This window comes from Lolium rigidum, chromosome 5, assembly GCF_022539505.1.
Source record: "Lolium rigidum isolate FL_2022 chromosome 5, APGP_CSIRO_Lrig_0.1, whole genome shotgun sequence".
Classification (NCBI taxonomy): Eukaryota; Viridiplantae; Streptophyta; class Magnoliopsida; order Poales; family Poaceae; genus Lolium; species Lolium rigidum.
Genome location: NC_061512.1, coordinates 194,628,383 through 194,638,373, shown reverse-complemented (window position 1 = coordinate 194,638,373; position 9,991 = coordinate 194,628,383).

Here is a 9,991-nt window from a genome sequence, read left to right as displayed (position 1 = left end):
CCGTGGGAGCCTTTTGTCGCGGGCGCGCTGCACCCGCGACAAATGGCCCGGCCACGTCGCCCCGAAACCATGTGGAGCGGGCAGGGCCTTTTGTCGCGCCCTTTTGTCGCGGGCCGTATTACGACCCGCGACAAAAGGGGTCCGAGGGCTGGCGCCTCTGTCGGCACCCCTTTTGTCGCGGGTCGTAATACGGCCCGCGATAAAAGGGCCATGCCTATATATATAGAAGCAGCCAGCCACCCCCCACCTCATTTTTTCCTTGGTGGTGAAGGTGGAGGTGTATGCTAGCTCATTTTTTCTACATGTGCACAAGAGGTGTTTGATGGAATGCTTGTGAGAGGGATGCCACTTGGTTTTATTTGATAAGATTTCTCCTCTTTTTGATCCTAAAAGGTTAGCAACTATTTTCTCGACTATATATATATGCATAGTCCGCACAATACTAATTTTAGCAAGGTGATTGCATCTGATACATATATAATTGTACTTATGATGCAGATGAGTCATTCATGGATGTACGGTAACCGATGTGCTCCCGCTTTCAGAGAGGGCGTGAATTCTTTCCTGCTTGTGGCCGAGGCCAACAAGTCGAAGCAAGGTTTTATGTGCTGTCCATGTCTAAAATGTAAGAACGAGAAGGATTACTCTTGCTCAAGAGACATTAAGAGCCACCGCTTCGGTTTGGATTCATGTCCAGCTATAATGTTTGGACCAAGCACGGAGAAGAAGGGGTTATGATGGAAGACGGCGATGAGGAAGAAGATAATGATGACCAGTACCGATCTATGTTCTCTGAATGCTTTGATACCGCAATGGACGACAATGAAGAAGAAGGAGGTGAAGAACAGGCATCGAGATGATCCCGTTGATGATGATCTTCGTCGGGCCATTTCTAATGCAAGAAGAGATCGTGGCACCGGATAAGGAGAGGTTGCGGTTCGACAAGATGTTAGAGGACCACAACAAATTGTTGTACCCAGGTTGTGAAGATGGGCATAGAAAGCTGGGTAGCATATTGGAATTGCTGAAATGGAAGGCGGAGGTCGGTGTGATCGACTCGGGATTTGAGAAATTGATGATAATATTAAAGAAGTCTGTTTCCAAGAAATAATGAATTGCCCGTCGAGTACATATGAATCAAAGAAGCTTGTCTGCCCTCTAGGATTAGATGTGCGGAAGATACATGCATGCATTAATGACTGTATCCTCTACCGCGGTGAGAAGTACGAGAATTTGAATAAATGTCCGATATGTGGTGCATTGCGGTATAAGATCGGAAAAGATGACCCCGGTGATGTTGAGGGCGAGCCACCCGGGAAGAGGGTTCCTGCGAAGGTGATGTGGTATGCTCCAATAATACCACGGTTGAAACGTTTGTTCACAAACAAAGAGCATGCCAAGTTGTTGCGATGGCACATGGAAGAACGTAAGAAAGACGCGATGTTGAGGCACCCCGCCGATGGTCGGCGGTGGAGAAACATCGGGAGAGAGTTCTCGGATTTTGCGAGTGAGGCAAGGAACTTATACTTTGGTCTAAGTACGGATGGCATGAATCCTTTTGGGGAGCGAGCTGCGATCACAGCACACTGGCCCGTGACTCTATGTATCTACAACCTTCCTCCTTGGTTGTGCATGAAGCGGAAGTTCATTATGATGCCGAGTGCTTATCCAAGGCCCAAAGCAACCGAGCAACGACATTGATGTGTACCTAAGGCCATTAGTCGATGAACTTTTGGAGTTGTGGGCCAAACCAGGTGTACGTGTGTGGGATGAGCACACCGAGCAAGAATTTGACCTACGAGGGTTGCTATTCGTAACCATCAATGATTGTCCTCGCTCTCGATAACATTTCAGGACGAGACGAACAAAGGATACAATGCATGCACACACTGTTTAGATGAGACCGAAAGTAAATATTTGGAAAAAGCAGAAAAGTTGTGTACCCGTTCAATCGTCGTTACCTTCCGCGCAAGCATCCCTTAAGGAAAAAAGGAAAGCATTTCGATGGCGAGGCGGACCGCCGTCCGAAGCCTATCCCCCGTAGTGGTGTCTGATATATTTGACATGGTCAAGGATTTAAATGTTATCTTTGGAAAGGGTCCGGCAGTCGACCTGTTCCGAAAGACGCCGACGGACACGCGCCCATGTGGAAGAAGAAATCTATTTTTTGGGAGCTAGAATACTCGGAAAGTCCCGGAAGTCCGCTCTGCAATCGACGTGATGCACCTGACCAAGAATCTTTGTGTGAATATTCTAGGTTTTACGGGCGTGTATGGAAAGACAAAAGATACACCGAAGCACGGGAGGACCAAGAACTTCATAAAGGACGAAACGGCAAACATCCGAGGGCAGTTTGTAGGGCCTGCCGCCTACGCTCTTACCAAACAAGAGAAGGAGATCTTTTTTGAAGCCCTATTCGGTATCAAGGTTCCGTCCGGTTTCTCGTCGAATATAAAGGGGATAGTAAATATGAAGGAGAAAAAATTCCAGAACCCGAAGTCCCATGATCGTCACGTGCTTATGACACAATTGCTTCCGGTTGCATTGAGGGGACTTCTACCGAGAAAATGTTCGACTAGCCATTGTGAAGATATGTGCATTCCTCAACGCAATTTCTCGAGAAGGTAATGGATCCGAAACTTTGTCGGGATTACGGGAAGATGTGGTCGAATGTCTTGTCAGCTTCGAGTTGTTGTTCCCACCATCCTTCTTCAATATTATGGCGCACCTCCTCGTTCACCTAGTTGAAGAGATTAGAATTCTCGGTCCTGTATTTCTACACAATATGTTCCCATTCGAGAGGTTCATGGGAGTCTTAAAGAAATATGTTCATAACCGAGCTAGGCCGGAAGGAAGTATCTCAAAGGGCTACGGAACCGAGGAGGTCATTGAGTTTTGTGTTGACTTTCTTCCCGACCTTAAGCCGATTGGTGTTCCTGAATCTCGGTATGAGGGGAGGCTGACTGGAAAAGGCACACTAGGAAGGAAATCAATGGTGTGCGGGGACAAGATTTCTTTCAATCAAGCACACTACACAGTTCTATACAATTCCATCTTGGTGGCTCCGTACATCGAGAAACATAAGAATGCTTTACGAGAAATAAACCCGGGGCAGCCCGAGTCCTTGATTACATGTCAACACATGAATACCTTCGGCAGTTGGTTGCAAAGACATCTCATTAATGACCCATCTGTTGTGGAGCAGTCTGTTCTTGTTGGCCGAGTTACCATCTTCAAACATATGTACATTCCAAGGGTACGAGATAAATGGGAATACATTTTACACGATCGACCAAGATAAAAAGAGCACCAACCAAAACAGCGGTGTCCGCTTCGATGCAAAAGACGAGAATGGGCAGACCACCACATATTATGGATACATAGAGGAGATATGGGAACTTGACTATGGTCCCACTTTTAAGGTCCCTTTGTTTCGGTGTAAATGGGTGAAGCTCAGCGCTATACATATTGACGATAAGTACGTTATGATAACGATGGATCCCAACAATCTTGCGTACTGGACGAGCCTTTTGTCCTAGCCGGCGAGGTGGCTCAAGTTTTCTACGTGAAGGACATGTCTAGCAAATCAAGAAAAAGAAATCAACAAAAGAATACATCAACCGAGGAGCCAAAGCGCCACATAGTTCTTTCGGGGAAAAGAAACATCGTGGGAGTGGATGACAAGACAGGACATGTCAGAAGATTATAATAAGTTTAAAGAAATTCCGCCCTTCACGGTGAAAATTGACCCAAGCATCTTGCTAAATGATGAAGATTCTCCATGGCTACGGCGTAGAAGATCACAACACTAGATGGCGATGTAATAATGTATTCTTCACGTATAGTTCCCAAGACAATGTCTACATTTATGTAATAATGAGAACCCTTTCCCCAACACTATTAGAGGAGACGGAGTATTCTTTCATATAATGTATTCTTTCACGGGCTTGCAGGGAAATTTTTCCGAGGAGCAGCTTCCGAAGATGCCGTAGGGCGTGTGCACCAACGACATCTTCGAGAAGCTGCGCCACGGGGATTTCCCAACCCTTTCCTTCATCCATGGGAATGAAACCGTGCTTGGCTTGTTGATCTCGCTTGGCAAGGCGTATTGATGCTCCTTTTATAGGCACGGCACCGCTTCTACTTTGTCTTGTTCCTTCGACGGGCGTCGTGCGCTACATGCTTTATCTCATCGAGCGGTGCGTCCACCCACGCTTCCTTATCCTGCCGACAGCTTTAGTCCCGGTTGCGGCCACCAACCGTGACAAAAGGTTACCGACGCATCCTTATCCTGCCGACAGCTTTAGTCCCGGTTGCAGCCACCAACCGTGACAAAAGGTTACCCGCACATCATCCCCCGGATAAGGCCCTCCTAGATAAGTCTCCCCAGCTCTTTTGTCCCGGTTTGAGCCTCCACCCGGGATGAAAGTTTCGCGCGCCACTTCGTTCCCGCCTATTTTCTTCCCGCATTCCCGCCATTTTTCCACTATATATATGTAGGCCTTGGACTCATATCCGCAAACCTCATCACTCTCTCCCATGGCTTCCATCGTATGTCTAACACCCCGGGAGGCGGAGGCGCTTTGCGCCTCGAACTACCCTCGCCCGCCCGGCTACCGCGTCCCGACCGGCTGGTTGCCGAGCGTCGGAGGCGTACCGGTCCCTCCTATCCCTGTAGGTGTGCCACGCGAGATGGCCATCACGAACCACTACTATTTCGAGCTCACGCCCGAGCAGCGGAGGAATCCCCGGTGGCATCCCGACTACAGCCCGACTTGGGACAGCTTCTTCATCAATCGGCGTGAGAGGGCGGTTGCCGAGTACGAGGAGGACGGCCCGCCTCCTTCGAACTTCAACGAGGCCGGCCGTCGGATGTGGTGGCGCGGCCGGACTCTCCGGAGCGTCATGGCCTATCGTGGCCCCCGCCTGCGCTACCCTCAATCCCAGCCCACGCGTGGTCATCCGCCGAGGTTCGACAACCGCGACCCCGATGCTAGCGATGATGACGTCGGCGACTTTGATGACTACAGTGGCGACTATTATAGGACTAGGCACGACTATGATTGAATGGCTCCAACATTCGAATCTGGCCATGTATCTTATTTTTCAGTTGAGCTCGTACTTTAATTTCAGTTCAATCGTAATAAATTTCGTGTCAACCACTTTATTGAACAAAAACAACCGACAACGACTTTATAAACTAAATTTAAACTAATAGAACCGACAACGACTTTATTGAAATTACAATAAAATAGATAAATTACTAGTCTAGTCTCTACTCGTCGTCGGAGGTTGTCTCCGTCCAAATGTCATCCCACCGAGGGTCGTTTTCGGTCCAAGTTGTATTCGGGTTCTCGACCTCGAAGGCGGCGACGGCCCGACGGTGGCGCCTGTTGGACCTGCGTTGTGCCCTAAGGTTAGCAAAGAACGCGTCGGGGACTGCGCCCTCCACCGGCGCATCAACCGCTCGTCGCGCTCGGCGATGGCGATCTCGCGCTGCACTCGGCGATGCCGGCGACGGTCCTCGTCGTCGACGAGGCACGGCGGTGGCGCGAGGAACTCCGCCTCCTCTAGCGATTCAACATCCGGGAAGTTCATGTCGTACCTCGGCCGCCGAAAGCGCCACGCCGCCGCGTCGTAAGCGCGCGCCGCCTCCTCCGGCGTGTTGTACGTGCCGAGGGTGAGGCGGAAGCCACCGGCGCGTATCTCGGCGGTGAACCTACCGCTCGGACGCACTCGAACGCCACGGAAACCGGACGCCCCTCGACGACGTGGAGGCATCCCGGAGATGAATGAGCGGAGGCGGTGGCGACGTGTGGTTGCGCCCGCACTCGTCGCTCTATATAGCGCACGCGGGGCATGGCACGTGTCGGCGGTGGCTACACGTCGCACGCCGGCGTCGGCGGGGCGAGGCACGTGGAAGCGGTGGTGACACGTGGCACGGGGACGCGACACGAGTGGCACGGCGGCGGTGCACAGGGGTGAAACATACACGACTATCCGTTTCATATGATGCGAGATGCAAATAGTTATATGGATGTCATATTCATGTTCATTGGATTTTTCTGATCAATTTTCATATATAAAACTTTTCTTTTTGAGTTACCATTTAAAAGTTATTGAAATAATAGTTTTTATTAAGAAAAAAACAGAAAAAAACAGCTCCAGGCCTGATCCGCGTCCAACGGCTCCAGGCCGTTGGATTCAAACGGCCGGAGCCGTTGGATGCGCTTCACGCGGATCCTCTCCCACCCCCTTTTGTCGCGGGTCGTGCCACGGCCCGCGATAAAAGGCCCCCCCTTTTATCGCGGGTCGTGCCACCACCCGCGATAAAAGGGGGGTAGGTATATAACCTGCGCGCCGCGGGCGGTGCCTCCACCCGCGACACCCGGAGGCCAAACTTAGAGATTTGAGCGCCGCCAGGCTGCCGAAATTTTCTGCCGCCGTCGCCGCCACGAGCTCCTCCGGCGCCTCCTCGTCGAGCCTCCGCCGCTCGTGCGCCGCCTCGGCCGCCTCTGCCGCGCGCGCTCGGGGGCCGCCGCGCGCCGCTTCCTCTCTCGATCTGCAGCGCTCGGGGCCGCCGCGCCGCGCCGCCGCTCCCTCCTCGATCAGCCCCTTCGGCGCCGCCGCCTCCCACAGCCCCTTCGGCGCCGCCGCCTCCCTCGTGCGCCGCCTCGGCCGCCTCAGGTAGCCCACCACCAGCAGGGGTGGCGCCAGTACCGACGCCGGCGCCCTCGGCCTTTTTTTTTTTGTTAAATTGGTTATTTAGTTATAATTAGTTTTATGTAATTAGTTAATGGTTAAATAGTTAGTGATTTTGTATATGGTTAAATAGTTAGTTTATAGTTATTTTGTATATGGTTAAATAGTTAGTTTATTTTGTATATTTTATATATAGTTAGTTTATTTTGTATATTTTATATATAGTTAGTTTATTTTGTATATTTTATATATAGTTAGTTTATTTTGTATATTTTATATATTGTTTAGTTATTTAGTTTAGTTTAATTATTTAGTATAGTTAGTTTATTTTGTATATAGTTAGTATAGTACCGACGCCGACACCGGCGGTGTTACTAATATATATAGTTAGTATATATAGTACCGACGATGACGCCGACACCGGCCGTCTCCCTCTCTTCTCTCCCTCTCGCGAAAACCATCGACGCCGCAAGTCCCCTCTTCTCTCCCTTCTCGCGAACAACCGACGCCGACACCGGCCCTCTCCCTCTCGCAAACACATCTCTCTCCCTCTCGCGAAAATCACCGACGCCGCAACTCCCCTCTTCTCTCCCTCTCGCAAAAACCATCGACGCCGCAACTCCCCTCTTCTCTCCCTCTCGCGAACAACCGACGCCGACACCAGCCCTTTCCCTCTCGCAAACACCTCTCTCTCCCTCTCGCGAAACCACCGACGCCACAACTCCCCTCTTCTCTCCCTCTAGGGTTAGGTTAGTTTTTGGTTAGCTAGGGTTAGGGTTTGGTTTGGGTTAGAACATGTACTTATCGATTTAATTTTTTGCAGAAACAATGGATCCATTCGAACGGGACTTGGAACAGGAAGACATTTTCGCGAACATAATCCGCGATGGTGATGGAGAAGCCGGCGGCTCCGGTGATAATGGAGAAGCCGGCGGCTCCGGTGATCATGGAGAAGCCGACGGCTCCGGTGATCATGGACAAGCCGGCGGCTCCGGTGATGGAGAAGCCGACGGCTCCGGTAATGACGAGGTATACGATCAGTTGAGGCATTAATGGAATTCTATATGTACTTATGTATATAAATTAACTGATTTTTATTCTCTTAGGCCTCCGAAGATAAGTTGGACAAACGAGGCCCGGCAAAGAGACTGGGCAAAAAAGACCACTTCAACATTGAAGCTATATCACCGGAAGGCCAACCTGTGGCACCCGCGAGTGTCAGAGTGACATTTAAGAATCAGTCCGGAGTTGTGGTTAGAGATCATATCCCGATCACTGTTAGAGAATGGAACAAGACCAAGAATGTGTCCGAAGATCAGGTTGCCGATAGGTACAAGAACACACTTTTTGACGACCTCATGTCACATTTCACTTTGCCAAATTTGGGATCGGACTCTGAGAATGCCAAGCAGAGGGCGCTAGTGAGGAAATGGGCTCTTAAGAAGATGGGGGAACTTTTCCGAGCGTATAAGAACCGGTTATGGAAAGCTTATAAGGCCGAGAAGAAGCCTCCAGTATTTGAAAACTACCTAGCGAAGCAGGAGCATAATTGTGAAGTACAAAGAATCAGAGGAGGCTGTGAACCTGTCGAAGAAAAACAAGAAGAATGCAAGCGAGAAGAAATATCACCATCATACGGGGCGAGGGGGCTACGAAGTAGCCATGCCTAAGTGGGATGCACAAGAGGCTGAGATGGAGCGGAATGGGATCACTCCAGAACCCACGCGAGAAGGATGGGACATTAGGGCTCGAAATTGGTTCCTCGCGCATGGCTGTGAGTATGATATGAAGACAGGGAACATTGTTGAAAGTGACGAGCAGGGTTAGGGTACCCGGGGAAGAATGGATTAAAGTGACGACGAAATAAAGGCGGGAAAACTAAAGTTTGCTCTCGATAGAGAGAAAGACTTGCTCGACGCTTGTCCTCGGTAATCTCGAGAAGGGAGGACGAACAAGAGGCTTTGGCCCTAGTGTTCCGTGGTCGCTTGGGTTTCCGGCCGACGCGGAGACTTATAGAAGCCGAGCGAGAGCTAAAAACGCGAGCTGGAGGTGCGGAATGACCGGATGGCCGAGTTCCAACGCCAACTTGACCAGCAGCAGCGGGAGATTCAGCAGCAGCAGCGGGAGATAAATGAACTAAAAGGACAGCGCCCGCCGGATAATACCGCCGGCATATCTCGGCGACGAGACAGACAGCGTGGCCGACTCGGAGGCCCCTTCTACACGGATGATGATAGATGCCGGTCCTGGCGACCCCTTGGATGGAATCAAGGAGCAAACACCTTGTGATCTCCATGAGGTGTTCAGGAAGGTTTCGTTAAGGTGGCGGTCGGCTATGTCTTACCGGCATTTGGACTCGAAGGTGAGCCGGCAACATGGCATGGCAATCCGATTCCAGCTGGCTATGCTCGTGTCGGGGTGGATTCGGTTGTCCCGTCGTGGGGGACATTGGAGCTCGATATCCCCGGAGGTGATGGGGGCTTACACTCGAGAGAGGTGCTTGGGAGAAATCATTCTCTCGGGAAAAGAAGAACATCAAGCTGCCAGGCTGGGTAGCCCCTAGTACCAGTCGTCCGAGCAGGTCACCATCACCTCCTCCAGATGATCGCAGGCCACCATCACCTCCTCCTACTGATCACATGTCGCCACCATCACCCCATGGGTACGACGTCGACCACGACATCGGTAGTCCATCTCCATCTCCAGCGCCGCCGCCTCCACCCAAAAAGACTCGGAATGCACCCTACCGGAAGCGTTTCAACAGTCCTATCCGCAAGAGGTCGCCCCTCCCAAAAGTACCAAAGGTTCCTCCCCCCCGTCCTTGGGATCTTACTGTCGAGGAAAATGCGGCCGCTGTTGCGAAACACAACTATGATCATTTCCATAAGCCAAAACCTCCAGCGCCCGAGCCATACACCGAGAAGCAAATAGCATATGCTACTAGTTTTCTGAACACACCATCGCGAGTATGACTTACACGAGAAGAAGGATGACTATACACGCACTCTTGCGAAGGTAATTGACCAAAAGAAGGCTGAAAAGGCTAAGGAGAAGGACATTGCCGGCACGAGCAAATCATCGGCTGAGAATAAGTCAATCGCAACAAGTGCACCCCTCAAGGCCAAGCCAACGACAAAAGGCAAAAAGAGAAAGGAAGTTCCCCTCCTCGGTGCTCAGCCCAAACAATCGATCCCAGCACTCAAAGTGTTTAATGTTCCCAAGCTGTACCAGGAACAGGGTGGTTTCGATATGGAAGAAGCTGCAAAGCTAGCGGCTGCCTGTGACGTTA